The 14542-nt window shown below is 61.4% G+C and overlaps 1 long non-coding RNA gene across 1 annotated transcript; it reads left to right on the top strand.

Moving 5' to 3' along the window:
- Positions 1–321: 321 nt before the first annotated feature.
- LOC111774675 (uncharacterized) lies at positions 322–14244 on the top strand. The gene is made up of 5 exons (XR_011420877.1): positions 322–679; positions 1204–1257; positions 2267–2319; positions 2464–3203; positions 13595–14244. It is a non-coding gene; the product is annotated as an uncharacterized lncRNA (long non-coding RNA).
- Positions 14245–14542: the final 298 nt, after the last annotated feature.

Genomic DNA, 14542 nt, shown 5'->3' with positions numbered 1-14542 from the left:
CGGCAGGCTACCTGCGTGCCCATCTCTGCTCGGCGCCAGGCGCGGGGTGGCCTTGGGGAAACCTACGACCTCTCTGAGCCTCGGTTTCCCGTCCAGGAGCCGGGAGAGAAGATGCCGTCTCTGGGTCTGAGAACCCCGCGAGGGTGGAGCAGAAGTGGATGCGTGAGCTCCCTCTCCGGGGTCGAGGACCCCCCACCGTGAAAGACGGCAGATGCCGGGCTCCCAGCAAGCGCTTATCAGACACCCACTGTGTGCAGGGCGCTTGCGGGGCCCCACGCTCGGAGAGGGCTGTGCGCACGCGCGCGTTCATTCCTTCCCGCTGTTCTCTGGTGCGCGCGCGGTGCCGGACGCTCCGCATATCTCGGGGGTTATTTTGCATCCGATCCCGCAGGCCAGGGGCTGAGACAAAGATTCCTGGCCACGGGGTGTCCCAGGGGGGCAAACGGGCTCCAGCAGCCCAAGGACAGTTCCCCGAGGACGCCGGCGGGCACTGGTTTTGGAGCGTGAAAGTGCCCTAAAGCTGGGGCACGAAAACAGTCCAAAGGCATCTGTTCGGACCCGTTAGAGCACCAGCGTCAGCCGCCTCAGCAAACAGTGACGGCCCAAGCAGGCCTGGTCTCTGCCCTCACGGCTTACCTGCTAGTGGGGTAGACAGCAGAACAGCTAGTGAAGGAATAAGGTAACTCCCGAGAGCCCCCAGGCCAGGAAAGTGACATGACGTGAGGAGGTGTCTGTGGGGGGTGCTGCTTAGATGAGAGAGTGTTTCCAGAAGGGTCCTCTGAGAAGTACCGTTTGTGCTGATTCCTGAAGGATTTGAAGAAAGCTGGAAAAGGGCACTTTAGGAACTGGGAACTGAACTGCATGTGCAAAGGCCCTGAGGCAGCAACATGCAGCTCAGAAGTGAGTGGGCATGGCTGGAGTGTAGTTAGCGAGATGGTGAGGGATTGGAGGGAGATGAGGGTGGAGGGTCAGACACGGCCCCAGTCAGGCAGCGCCCTGTAGTTTGGATTTTAAGTACAATGGGGAGCACTGGAGGTTTGAAGCTGGGGAGTGAAGGTGACGGCTGTTTGCACTGAGTGTGGGTTCCCCTAGGGACAGGTGCCGATGCGCAGGGATCCGGCAGGTGGCACTCCGCAATTTATAAGACCTCTCTTGCCCGCCCCCCCCCCCGCCCTCCCCCCCCACCCCCCGCTCTTGCTGCAGGACCTTCGGAGCACCCGAGATGGCAGCTGCAGCAGCCTCAGGCCCTTTGTACAGGTGAGGAAACTGAGGCATGTTCCTCGCCTCTCGTCCCTTCTTGATTCCTAGGTGACCCCTGCGAGGGCGGCTGCATCCCTTTGGTTTTCGCTCTCCGGCCCCGAGTCCCTGCCTTGCGCGGTGTCATCTTCCTTTGGATGGGAGCCTTGGTCCGGCTCTGCCTCCCTCCCGGGGATCCCGCCACGTCCCCAGCGCCGGGCAGCTGGCTGGCCCCGTGGGGTGTGCAAGGCGGTGCGTGTAGAGTAAACGAGCCGGTGATGGGGGCAGGGGTTGGGGTGTAACTTGCGGGAGAGAAGCATGCGACCCACTTGGGTGAGGCTGCCCCCAGCCCACTATCCCCCCCTTCCCCCCCCCCGCCCCCCAGAGCCCCCGGGCCGCAGTGCAGGCCTCGGCCACTGGGGCCACTGTGTGCCCACCGTGCGCGGTCCGGGGTCCGGGGTCCACGGGCCCCTCTGCGGCTCAGGGGCTGAGCCTCGTCTGTATTGGAGGCTCCGGATGTATGAAAAGTGCAAAATGAGAATCTGACGGCCGGGCTGCAAACCCGGGCTCCGTCTGCGTTCACACCGACCGAGCCACCGGTTTCCGCGCGTGGAAACGCCGTAAGATGTCGCTCAGCAGGGGCCGCGTCAGGCGGGGACAGGGCTGCCACCTTCCGTCGGGCGGCGGGGCTCCAGGACCGAAAGCTGCGCCCCGGCTGAGAGTGGCCCTGGGTCTGACCATGATTTGGGGGGACGCAGCGCCCCGGCCCCGTGCGCGCCCTTGGCCCCGGGATGGGCCCAACCCGATCGGAACTGCATCTGCGCAACAGATGCACAGTCTCAGACGCCGGCTCTTCTGGGCTCAGCGGGGCCGGAGCCGGGCCCCCTGTGCCGGCTTCCTCTCCTAAAACAGGTCATCGCTGACATTTATTGAGCACTTGCTGTGTGCCACACACTGTTACATCCTAGACTCGTTTCATCTCCTTATAACCCAGGAAAGTGCTGTTACCATCCTCCTCCTCACGTTACAGATGGGGAAACTGAGACACAGAGAGGCAAAGTACGTGTCCAGGTGTTATGACTGGTAAGTGTGGGAGTCCAGATTTGACCCTTGGTAGCCGAGTCCCAGGGTTGCGCCCCCGGCCTCTGCCCTGCACGCCCCCTGGTCCAGTTAACCTGGGTCATTACTGTTGCTGGCAGCCAGAGACCCCTCCTTTCTCTCGGCCAGTCTGGAATGGTGCTGGGGAAACCGGCTTCGAGGAGCGTCGTTCCCAGCCAAAGCTGCAGGCAGGCCCTGACTCGGGAGAATCCGGGAAGCCGGGGAGACCCAAGGAGAATGCAAGACTCATTTCCCCCAAACGCGAGCCCAGCTCCATCTGGGAAGAGACTGCATGCCAGGCCTGTGCCCAACGCGCTGGAAAAGCTCGGCGCAGGGGACCATCCGGGCTCATTCCAGAGACGCCGCGAAGGAGGGGGAAGGAGCGGAGGGAGAATAAACATTCCTAAAAATAGGGCTTGGCTCTCCAAACCCCACAGCAAACTGGAAAGGGAGGGCAGGAGAGGCGGAGGGGCAGCCCGGGACTTCTGAAGAGGGTCCTGCCAGGGCCGGGGCTCTCCCACGTTCCTCTCCAGCTCTGAGGGTCCAGGCCTGGGCGTCTTCCCAGGGTGGGGGGAGGCCCAAAGGCAGTGTCTTGGCGTTTCTGGATCTCATGGCACCTTTGCATGAAGCCTTGGGCACAGCGAGCCTGACAACATCCGGAAGGAAGCCCTCGGCCGAGGGAGGAGGGGCCCTCGCAATGGAGCTGCTTGTTTTCGTCTTTCAGGAACAGATGTTTGAGCCACGCGGGCCACGATGCACATTTCTGCAAGCTGGATCTCATTTGCCTCTTCGGCTTCCATTACGCAGCGGGGCTCCTCTCCCCTGGGGGACATCCCGGCAGATGGCCGGGGAGCAGCGTGGCGTGGAAGGTATGAACGTGGTGGCCAGCCTGCGGCCGTGGTTCAGGCCTGTGGAATGTTCTTCTGGGCTCTGGGCTCCTCCGTCTGTTTCCGCGACCCGCCCCATCTGCTATCCCTGGGCCGCAGGAATTCGTTCCATTTTTAGGGCATGGAGACGCCCAGCCGGGATACCAGTCTCTCTGGTCCTGCCTGGTGGTGTGCTCAGCCCTGTGGTCTCGGGCTGCGGCAGCAACAGCTGTTGAGGGAAGGACATGGTTTCCCCCGTGATGTCAGCCTCCGCGAGGAGGCGGGCGGCAGGGGGTGGGAGCTGGAGCTGTTTGCTGGAGAGGCCGCTGCGTCCCTCAGGCACGCCACTGCGACCTCTCTGTTCTGCGCCTCCCTCTGTCCAACGGGAATTCTAATTCCTGCCTCACGTATTTCATGGGTGCTCGTGAGGAGTGTACAGAAGGAGGATTTATGCACTTCGGGCTGAAAATAGTGTGGAAAGACTTTGAAGTGTGTTGCTCTGTGGTCTTGGAACAAGCCCTGACGGCCGCGGGCTGCAGGGTCTATTGGAGCCGAGCTGTAATGCCGCCCATCACCAGCAGGCGCCGCCGTTGACCTCACTCGGGCCTGGGCGCCGGGCACCTCTGGTGCGGGGCTCTGGGCTAGGGACCCTCTGGCCCCGCCGTCGTCCAGAGCCCAGCTCGGCCTCCCGCCCGCTGACCCGCTGAGGCACACAGGCCAGAGTTGCTGCGCCTTCCTTTTTGATTTGAATTTTCAAAAGAAGATGGTTTTAAAAAATGTGAAATCTCCTGATTTTTAATTATTGGCAACAGATTCTAATTAAATAAAATACTCTGTGGGCCAAATGAAGTACGTCTTAGGCCCAGCTCTGTCAGATTTGGGGCAGGACTTGTTCGCTGTGTAATTTAGGCATAAATGCCTGGGGCTGCGCACCCCTTTCTGGAGGTGTGTATGTGGGCGTCTTTCGCCAGCGTGATTCACTGAATGTGTTCATCTTACGTACAAACAGGGTTCAACGGATCGCACTTTGGGGTTTGTAAACGGTAATGGCTGAGACACAAGTTCCTAGAGTCAGACTGGACTGGGTGTGAATCCTGAATGTACTTTTTAGTAGCTGTGTGACCTTGGGCAAGTCTCTTAACCTCTCTGAGCCTCAACATTCTCAGTTGTAAACATGGGGATAAGAATACCCATGTGTAGCCATCAGTAGTGTGTACACCACATAGTTCTCACTGTCATCTTCTGGGCAGCTGGGAAGATGGCACGTCCTGACTCCCTTGTGGTTGGTGGAACCGTGTGATTCATCGTGGCTGAGAGCTGAGACATGGGAATCACCTCTGTCACTTTTGGGGCTGCGGGGCTGTGAGTCTTCAGCACTCCTCCTCCTCGTCTCTGCCCTGCGACATGCAGCGTCTGCGGTGCTGGCCGCCCGTCAGCCCGGGTCCCAGAGGACAGCGAGGAGCACAGCCCCAGGGTGACCTCTGAAGCAGCAGCAGGAAGCCAGCCTCGGTCACGCTAGCTGCCGAGACCTGGGACTGCCTGTCACCGCGGCGTCCCTGGGCCATCCTGACCCAGATGCCCCGCCAGGAGCCTCGGGGGCGGCGATGGAAGATGCACGGAGGGGCCTGGCGCGTGCGACGCAGAAACCGCACACCCTGCTCCCGTGGGTCAGCACGCGCTCACGGAGCACCTGGCCGGGCGGCCGGCTCCGGGCCCCGGGGACTGAGCGGAGAACAAAGCAGACCGCCGTCCCGGACCCCCGAGCAGCCGCTCTAGCGACTGGCGTGAGAGGAAGATGGAGCCGGGCGCCCCGTGCTGGGCCCACGGGGACTGAAGGCCCGTCTGCAGCTGCCGCCCGTGGGACAAACCGGGATGGGGAGCCCCTCCCTTCAAGGAGGCGGCAGGCGGACTGTGGCGATCGTGACTGTTTCCGGCCTAGTCGCCCACGGTGACATCAGTAGCTGAGCCCGGCCTTGGGCCGAGGCCGATACTGACTTTGCCTGGGGAGCAGGCGAAACGAGTCTGAAACAAGTCACCTCGGCACGAAGGAGGGACAGGAGGTCACCGCACAGCCCAGAAAACCTGAAGGTGCAGGCTGTCCGCTCGCGCTCTGCCCCCTTCGATGCATAACCCAGGAACGGTGGTGGAAGGGGACGCCGGGCCTTTCTGAGGGGTGCCCTCGTGTTTCAAGTGACTCTGCGTGCTTAGTGCTTGCCTTATCTCATGTCTTTCGTCCCTACGCAAATTCTGCAAGGAGGAATTCACCCCATATTACAGAAGAGGAAACCGAGGCTCAGAGAGGTTGAGTGAGCTGTCCAAAGCTGCACAGCGAGGTAGTGAGGCGGCTGGGATTCGAACGCAGGTCTTCTGCCCCCCAAATCCTGTGCGTGTTCCCTGCGCTGGCCCCCCACGATGTTCTTGGGAGCAAGAGAAGAACATGGACAGCACAGCCCTCGTCTCCCCTCCCTTCTCCTGGAGGCGCCAACCAAGGCGACTTTTTATCCTTTCTGGTTTTGATTATTTCTGCCCTTTGGACTGAGGCCCTACTGTGTGCTGGGCCTTGCGTGCGCTCTCCACGCTTGCTCACAACGTCCCACAGAGGCCGTCGCTGTCCTCGTCCCGCTTCCACAGATGCGGCGACTGCGGCTCAGAGAGGGGACCTCACTCAGCCGGTGGCCAGCTGGTATGAGGTGGCTTCATGGACCTGGGGGCAGAGGCGGGTCAGAGGCAGCTAAAGGCCCCTGACCTTCAGGTGCACGTCCCCTGGGGGGCCAGTTGGTGGGGGGCCGCCTGTGGCCACACCCCCGGGGCAGGTGAGTTCCAGGGCAACTCCGGGCTGGTGTGGGGTCACCTCCCAGGGGAAGGAATGACCTTGAACCAGACGGAAGGGTGCAAGCTGGCACCTGTCAACATGTTGACTTTGGCTCACACAGTGTTTAAAGGGGAGAGAAAACCCTGAAATTAGCAGCCAATATTGTAAAATCAAGAGATTTCCTATAAAAAATCTGTATTTCAGCTACTCTTACAAAATCCGGAGATCTGGCCACGCTGGGCCCATGTGCCTGCCCGCTGTCCTCCGGGTGCCAGGTCACGGCCGGGCCCAGCCTTGCTCACTAAAGGCTGCTGTGCCCTGGTGGCCCCTGAGCCGGTGACCCCGCCCCGGGCCTGAACTCCTGGGAGAGCCTCCTAGACGCTGGCGGAGGGCCGACCCGGACACCGACACGGACATGGGAACACGTTCTGGCGGCCCGTCAGCAGTGCATGGACCCCTGGGGATGTCCCACAGCCCGGAGCCCCTCGTCTCCACTCTGTGGCCACTTGAAGCCAGCGCCCCAGTCTGAGGGTGTCCTCCTGAGAAGCAGCGTTGACCAGCGGGGAGTGAACAGACGGAGAGGGGGCGACGGAGGCAACAGGGACAGTGACGGTTGCGCCCTCCTCTGCAGGCAGAGCCCGGGGTCTGACGCGGCCCAGGGGCTTTGCAGGTGTGGCTCCTTCGGGAGCTGGAGACCGGAGGTGCGTTTCCAGACTCTCCCAGGCCCCTGACTTCCCCACCTGCCCGTCCACCTTCTCTCCCACACCCCTGGGTTCTCAGCCTGGGCCCCCCAGCCTTAGTTCCAGATCATTCTTCATGGGGGGCTGCCCTGGGTGCTGCAGGACGTCCAGCAGCACCCCTGGCCTCGACCCACCAGACGCCAGGAGCCCCAGCCCTCGGTCGTGACAACCAGCGAGCTGTTTCCAGACAGCCCGGCGTCCCCGGGGCCACCCCGGCTGAGAACCGCTGCTGGAGTTTGAGTTCTCACTGGTTGTGTCTGGAGCGGCGAGGCTTTCCAACATGCACCCACGTGGCCCTTCTTGCCCCCGACGTGTCAGGTTCCCACAAATGTCGTCCTGAGAGCCTGAGAGCTCCCCCCATGTCCACAGCCCCCGAGGGCGCCCCCCAGGACCCCGCGCCCTCCGAACTGGGCGAGTCTTTCTTCCGCCCTGAAGGCCCCAGAGGGTTTGCTAAATGGGATTTCCTCCTGCCGGCTCTCCCCTCGACCTTCCTGCCCCTGAACGGAATTAATTTCCTGAAAAAAAATCACCACCGTCCCCTCTGCGCTAAACCGTGAGCCGTTTCGCGGGGCTGGAGCTGGCAGGCTGCGGGTTGGCGCTGGGGTGACGCGCCCTCTGAGTCTGAGATGGGGATGGAGGGGCGGGGGCCTGGGGACAGGGGAGTCCAGCCGGTGCCCTGGGATCCTCGCCTCCCCGCCACCCCTGGGCCTTGTCACTGAAGAGGCAGGACGCACACAGGCCCCCCGAGATCCATTCGTCTCCCCTCATTTGCAAGCGCTGAATGAAGTTGCTCAGCATTTCCCCGACAGGGCAGAGCGCAGCATCTCCAAGCGAGCTATTTCTGGGCCATTTTTTCCAGCGTTACTTGCATATTATAATTAAGAGATAATGTCAGTGGAATAGAACATCGTCACCGGGTAACGGTCTCCTGCTGCTTCTGAAATGTCAAGGCAGAGTCACAGCATTTATCAAAAATAAATGTTGGCGGGAAGACGCGACGTTTGTTTTCGCAGCAGGGACATTAATCCCGGGACAACGAAATGGCAGTGGCTTTATTTGTCTTCTCCGGAGTGATGGATGCCAGCGGGTCGTCCTGGCTGGTGGCTGGGGGGTCTTGCCGGGGTAGGGCGTTGGCGGCGGGGCCAGGTGGCCATGTCTGGATGGGGTTGGCAGGACGGTTTTCGCTGCCCTCAGTCCCTGCCCAGAACCAGCAAATGCGCCCTCTGGCGACTCTGGAGGTGGCCTGGGGGCGTCCTGGCTCCCGAGGGGGCCGGGTGGCCTCTGCACCCGCCGGCGGTCTGCTCATTGGTGGGGAGACAGAGGGCACTTGGCAGAGACCCTCGTTTCTGCCACCGCGTGGTCCCTGGGGAGCCGGCATGACGATGGAGCGGGACCCTGGACAACCTGAGTGTGCGCATCGCTGCTCACGAGGGGGCCAGGCCGGGAAAGGGCAGCTGAGATGGCCGGGCACCGGCACCTCCTGGTGACCTGGGGACGGTGCGCTGACTGTCCGGGCAGCCTTCACGGCCGGCTGGGGCTAATCGCGCGCTCCGCTGACAGCTCTTCCGCCCCACCACCCCCAGTGCCGGTCTCGAGTGCACAACGGATCTGGCAGGATGCGGCTGACATCCCCCCGGGGCGCCGGATCCAGTCCCAGCTCCGAAATGGCCATAGCACGACTTTCCCAATGTCCTCGCGCTTCTCGAAGCAGCCGGGCTCTGTCCCCAACCAGCCAGGGCCTCAGCCCTTGCTCCTCCCGCCCGGGGCCCCCTCCTCTGCTCCTGCCTACACACAACCCCCACCCGTTGTCTCTCACTTCTTCAGACCTCCTTCAAGAACTCCGCCAAGGCCGGCGTGGTGGTGCGTCGGTTAAGTTTGCATGTTCTGATTCGGCGGCCCGGGGTTCGCCGGTTCGGATCCCGGGTGCGGACATGGCACCGCTTGGCAAGCCATGCTGTGGTAGGCGTCCCGCATATAAAGTAGAGGAAGATGGGCACGGATGTGAGCTCAGGGCCAGTCTTCCTCAGCAAAAAGAGGAGGATTGGCAGCAGATGCTAGCTCAGGGCTAATCTTCCTCAAAAAAAAAAAAAAAAAGAACTCCTCTTCCAGAAAGCCTTCCCCGGCCCCCCAGGCCTTGGCTACATGCCCTTCCCTTCTCCGGCAGCCCCTCCATAAGGTTTCGCAGCACTCATCACCCTGTCAGGGCTGCTGGGGTCTTAGTCTGAGCCCCCTCTGAACAGTTGGATGAATGAACGAACAGACGGAGGCCTTCTGTGTGAGTTTGTATCAGTTATCTCTGGGCAAAACGATGCAGAGTGACAAATGGCCCCACATGTCAGTGACCTCAAACAATGGTGTCTCTTTGGCTCACGAGTCTGCAGGGCAGCGATGGGGCTGGGCTCGGCGGGGTTCCCCGTCTCAGCCGGGCTCACACGCGTCTGGTGGCAGCTGGCTGTTGGCTGGTGGAGGACGGCCTCGGCCCAGGCCGCTGTGAGACCTCTGCCCCGCGCTCCGCCTCTCTGCCAGCAGCCTAGCCCGGGTGTGACCCCGGGGCCGGGGGTCGGGAGGACAGGCAGAAACAGGCCCGGCCCGCACGGCCCAGCTGGGAACTAGCACCCTGGAACTGTTTCACGGAAAGCCAGTCACGAGCCCCGTTCAGACTCGAGGGGCCCCCGGGGAGACTCTCCGGCCTCAGTGAGAGGGACCGCACGGCCACCTGGCAGAGGCGTGGGGACACGCAGAGCGAGGAACCAGGACCATCGGTGCCGTCTGTCATCAGGTTGCGGTCAAAGGCTTACAGCAGCCCAGTGGGTGTCTGAAAAGTGCCACACAGCGGGGCAATTCTTCCTCTGATGGTGACGACAATGACGGGTGTGTGTGCGTTCACTGAGGTAATAAGCACACAACAGGAAATTCACCATCTTATCCATTTTCAGGACAGTTCGCTCGTGTTAAGTACATTCACATTGTTGTGAAACACATCTCCGGAACGATTCCATCTTGCAAAACAGAAACTCTGCCCCACGGAACACTAACTCCCCACCCCCTCCCCAGCCCCCCGCCCCCTGCATCCTACTGTCTGTGGACGCGACTCCTCTGGGGACCTCGTGTGAGTGGAATCCACAGTGTCTGTCCTTCTATGACTGGCTTCTTTCACTCAGCATAATGTCCTCCAGATTCATCCACGTTGTAGCATGTGACAAGATTTACTTCCTTTTTTTTTTTGAGGAAGATTAGCCCTGAGCTAACAGCTGCTGCCAATCCTCCTCTTTTTGCTGAGGAAGACTGGCCCTGAGCTAACATCCATGCCCATCTTCCTCCACTTTATATATGGGACGCCTGCCACAGCGTGGCTTGATGAGCTGTGGGTAGGTCCACGCCCGGGATCCAAACCGGTGAACCCCGGGCTGCTGAAGCGGAATGTGCAAACTTAATTGCTGCACCACCGGGCTGGCCCAGATTCCTTCTTTTTTGTGGCTGAATCATATTCCATCATCTGGACAGAGCACGTTTTGCTGTCCACTCATCTGTTGATAGAAATTTGGGTTCCTCCCACCTGTCAGTTGTTGCGAACAACGCTGCTGTGAACGTGGGTGTGCAAAAATCTCTTTGAGATCCTGCTTTCAGTCCTTTTGGATGTTTCCCGGGCAGCGGGATCGCTGGGTCCCAGGTGCTGTGGGCTTTAGCCCAGCGGCGTCCACACGTCCACAGAGCAGCCGCGAGGGGGGAGGCTCTGGGGCAGAGAGCTTGGTTTGGACCCCAGCTCTGCCACTTCCTAGCTGTTTTCTCAGTTGAGCCACCCGCTCTGAGCCTCAGTTTCCTTCTCTGTGCAATGGGTGACAGTGTCTATCCGTGGAGGGCGAAGGTGGGAAGAGTATGGTGTTGGAACGGTGCCGGGCGCCCAGCACCTGCCCATCAGGTGACACCCATGTGCGTTTCCTGCAGACTTCTTGTCTGATGACTGTGACTTTACACCGTCCCCACCCCCAAGCTGCTGGGCGCTGGGAGTGACGATCCGTCTCTATCAGGATGTACCCAGAGTTTATCTGCCCCGGGCAAAGCCCAGAGACAGCTGGGTTGGTGTTTGGTGACAGGCACTGCCCCTCTGCTGGGGCCTGGGGTGGGGGGGCAGTGACAACGCAGCCGTGGGGGAGCGGGGGGCCCCTGATTCAGAGGCCTCCAGCCCAGCCTCCCCCCACCCCCACCCCACCCCCCGCGCAGATGGCTGGCTCAGCCCAGCTGAGAGGGAGGAGCTCGGAAGACAGGAGCCAGGCCGCGTGGCCTGCAGTGGGGGGCGCAGGGCAGATGGAAGCGTCTGCAGGCCGGGCTGGGGGGGCCTCGTGCACCTGGACGTTGGCCGAGCTGCGGGTCGCACAGACGCAGGGGCAGCGAGCTCCCCAGGGAGGGGCAGGCGGGAGGGGGAGGGGACAGTGACATTGCTGTTTTCAGAGACAGGAAGGAGGGCTCAGGGAAACCGCGCAGGCGGGGCTGGGAGGCTGCGGGCAGGGACTCGGGCCGAGCACACGGCCACAGCCGGCTGTCCTGTCTCCTGGGGCCTCGGGGCCACTTCCTCCCACCGCAGAGAGCTGCGTCCTCAGCACGGCGCTGAAGCTGAGCCTCCTGGTCCTGGGCTGGGCGTCAGCTGCCGGGCGGGGCCTCCCGGGACCACCGGCTGACACGAGATGACCTGGCTCGGACTGGCCAAGGTCAGTCAGTCAGTCCCCAGAGGCAATACCCACCCCTCCCGCCAATCGGACCCCCGGCTCTGCTGTTTATTGGGGGACAGAGATGGGACGGTCACCCCACTGGGAGCGTCAAGGCTGCGGCGGGGTCAGAAGCGTGGCTCTGGCAGGTTTCTGTGACCCCGACCTCCTGTGTGAGTGTCTGCTTTAGTCCTCGGGCCGGCAGAGGGAGGGGGCAGCTGCTCAGCTGGACAGGCATTTGCTGAGCAGCGGCTCTGTGCCAGCCCTGGTTCTGCTCCCTGGAGTAGGTGGCTCCGAGCGAGGGCAAGTGGCACAAGAGTCAGGGCCGGCCACGCAACCCGGCACAGCTGGCCCAGCTCCGCCCCTCCCTGCCTCGACCTTTCTTCCACCCGGGGCAGAGTGCGCGTCCCCAGCCCTGGCTTTGGTGCGGCCACTCGACTTGCTGTGGCCAAAGGAGTGAAGCTGAAGTGCTGCCATGCTGGCTCGGCCCCCAGCCCTCAGGGGACCCCATGCTTCCCCCCTGCCCTTGCCATCGGGCGAGACGACACGCCTGGAGGATCCCGCTGACCCGAGGGGGACAAGAGGCAGGTGGGGCACGTGAATGAGAACACGTGGCCGTGGTTTTAAGCCACTGACGTTAGGGCCACTTGTTACTGGGCATTTTGTTAGCCAGAGCCAACTGACACACCAGCCATCGGTCAGTGCTGTTGTAGCCTCATTCTGCAGACAGGAGCTGAGGCCAGCCAGGCGGAGGGGCTGTCTCAATATGGCAGGGAGCTCCCGCCTGCTTGTTCTGTCATTCAGCACCGACCCCTTGCCTGGAACTGTGCTGGTGGCTGGACACAGTGGGTGGCACAGACGCGCCTTCTGGGAGGAACCTGTGTTAAGGGAACTTATCCTTCCTCACAGCTTCAGCAGGAGTCTGAGAACTGACCCGCCACCCCACTGTGCAGACCCACCTGAGCCGGCCTCGGCCGAGGCAGGCCGTGGGCTCCTACGGGCCAGGCTGGAGCGCGTGTCCACTCCCTGTTGCGGGGGGAAGGGAGGACCCCCGACCACGTGGACTGGCCATGGAGGAGAGATGGTTTCCCCAAGAAAACGTGGGTACGGTTAGACCTCAATAAGGGGAAGTAGATGCTGAGCAGAGAAACACGAGGCTCCCCCAGACCTCGGGACCTGATGGAGACCTCCCGGCGGCCCCATGGGCCTCGGCGAAGCCCCCCAGGGTCCACGCTGCTCCAGGCCTTCCCGCCCTTGGCCGTGCCTCGCGGGAGCGCTGAGGACGCATGGCCACCCCGCCGTGATTTATTCCTGGCATCCGTGTGGCCACTTGCTGCGAGGAGCTTTGCTCTGGAACGGTCAGCTACGGGGCCATCCGTCTTGTTGGCGGCTCCTGATAAAACGCGCGGCCCGAGCAGACAGGGCCCGTAACGAACACGATCAGGGCTGTTCATTTAGAAACCAGGAGACCTTGAAATTGGCTGTAATTGACGGGGTGAGCAGCCAGGGGTTTGGCTGGTTTGTTCCGACCGGAGACAGCCCGCCTCTGGGAAGGTCGCGGCGACCCGCACACTGGCTGTGAGTCCTGGACGTGCCCCCCCGTCCGGCCCTGGGCCAGCTGCGTGGCCTCTTCCAGACCCCGTCTCCTCGTCTGTGAGAGGGAGATGCATTGGTCAGCACCAGCTCAGCTATGTTGCCATAACAAACAAGCCCCAATCTCACGGCTTCAAACAACCGACGTGCATTTCTCACCTGCCGCGTGTCTGTGGTGGGTTGGCTGGTGGCTTGGCTCCACCCTCCTCACTCCGGGACCCCGACTCCTGGAGCGTCTCATCCACGCTAAGAGCACCCCGTGGCCCGGGGCAAATCCCGCACTGGCTCCTACAGCTCCTGCTCAGAAGCAACTTCCCTCACTTGCGCTCACATCTCCTTGGTCCGGGCCAGTCACACGGCCGTGCTAACTTCTTGTGGGCGTCGGGCTAGAAAAGCCCCACCACGTGACAGGTGATGGGAAAGCCAGACGGTTCTCATTTATCAGAGAGAGCCGTCTGCCGAGCCAGCGCGGAAGGCGGGGTTGGGCCTCTCCCTCCTGGGGATGCTCATCATCTGACTCGAATCCATCCTGTGTTTTCCCGCCAGATTCGTCCCTCCCCCCGCCATGGCTGCGTCCCTCTGCTGTGACCTTCCAGGGCTCCGCTGGGCATGAGCGCTCGTCAGCCTGGCGTTGGAGAGCCCTGCGTGGCGCCTCACGGATAGTCACACGCCTCGGAGAGGGCCGCCCCACTGCGTCCCCAGGCTCCAGAACAGGGCCCGCCACCCAGCAGGTGCTCAGTCATGACTTGCTGCGACTGTGAAATGCGTGCACAGCGTCGCCTGCCCTGGAAGACAGCAGAGGCATGTCTCGCTGCACTGTGCCACTGCCGCCCGCCGTCATCGCCATCCCCTGGAAGTGGCCTCTCTGCTGCATACCTGGCCCCGGGAGCCACCTGTGCTCTGGGCCTCGGCCCCTCACTCCTCCACACGGCCCCCGTGTGGGCATTGCTGCAGCAGGATTCTCTTTTCAAAACTTTATTTCTTCCCCAGTTTTATTGGGATCTAACTGACATACAATGTATTAGTTTGGGGCGTACAAGACGATGACTCGATACATGTGGGTATCACGATGAGCACCAGAATCGCTCAGTTAGCGTCCATCACACACAGCCACACTGTCTTTATCTTGTCAGGGGAACTTTGGTGATTTGTTCTCTGGCAAGTTTCAAATATACGCTCTGGCCTCGTCACCTTCAGGCGGGATTCCTCAGCGATATTCATTCCCGTTTATTCCCCGTCATTCTCCCTCCTCCGATTCCAAGACAGTTTATCACTCTGTGAATTTTCTTGATTTTGTTTTTACCAAGCAGGGAGTAGAAGCTTCTGGAAGACAGTTATCTATCTGCCTTGTATTAAGCTGGGCTCTCTAGAGACACAGACCAATGGGATATCCACATCCACATCCATATCCATATCAATATCTACATCCACATATCATCTGTATCTATGTCTGTCTATCTATCTATCCATCTGTCTGTCTGTCTGTCTATCTAC

The sequence above is a fragment of the Equus caballus genome, chromosome 8, assembly GCF_041296265.1.
Source record: "Equus caballus isolate H_3958 breed thoroughbred chromosome 8, TB-T2T, whole genome shotgun sequence".
Lineage (NCBI taxonomy): Eukaryota > Metazoa > Chordata > Mammalia > Perissodactyla > Equidae > Equus > Equus caballus.
This window is presented reverse-complemented; position numbering and strand designations above follow the sequence as displayed.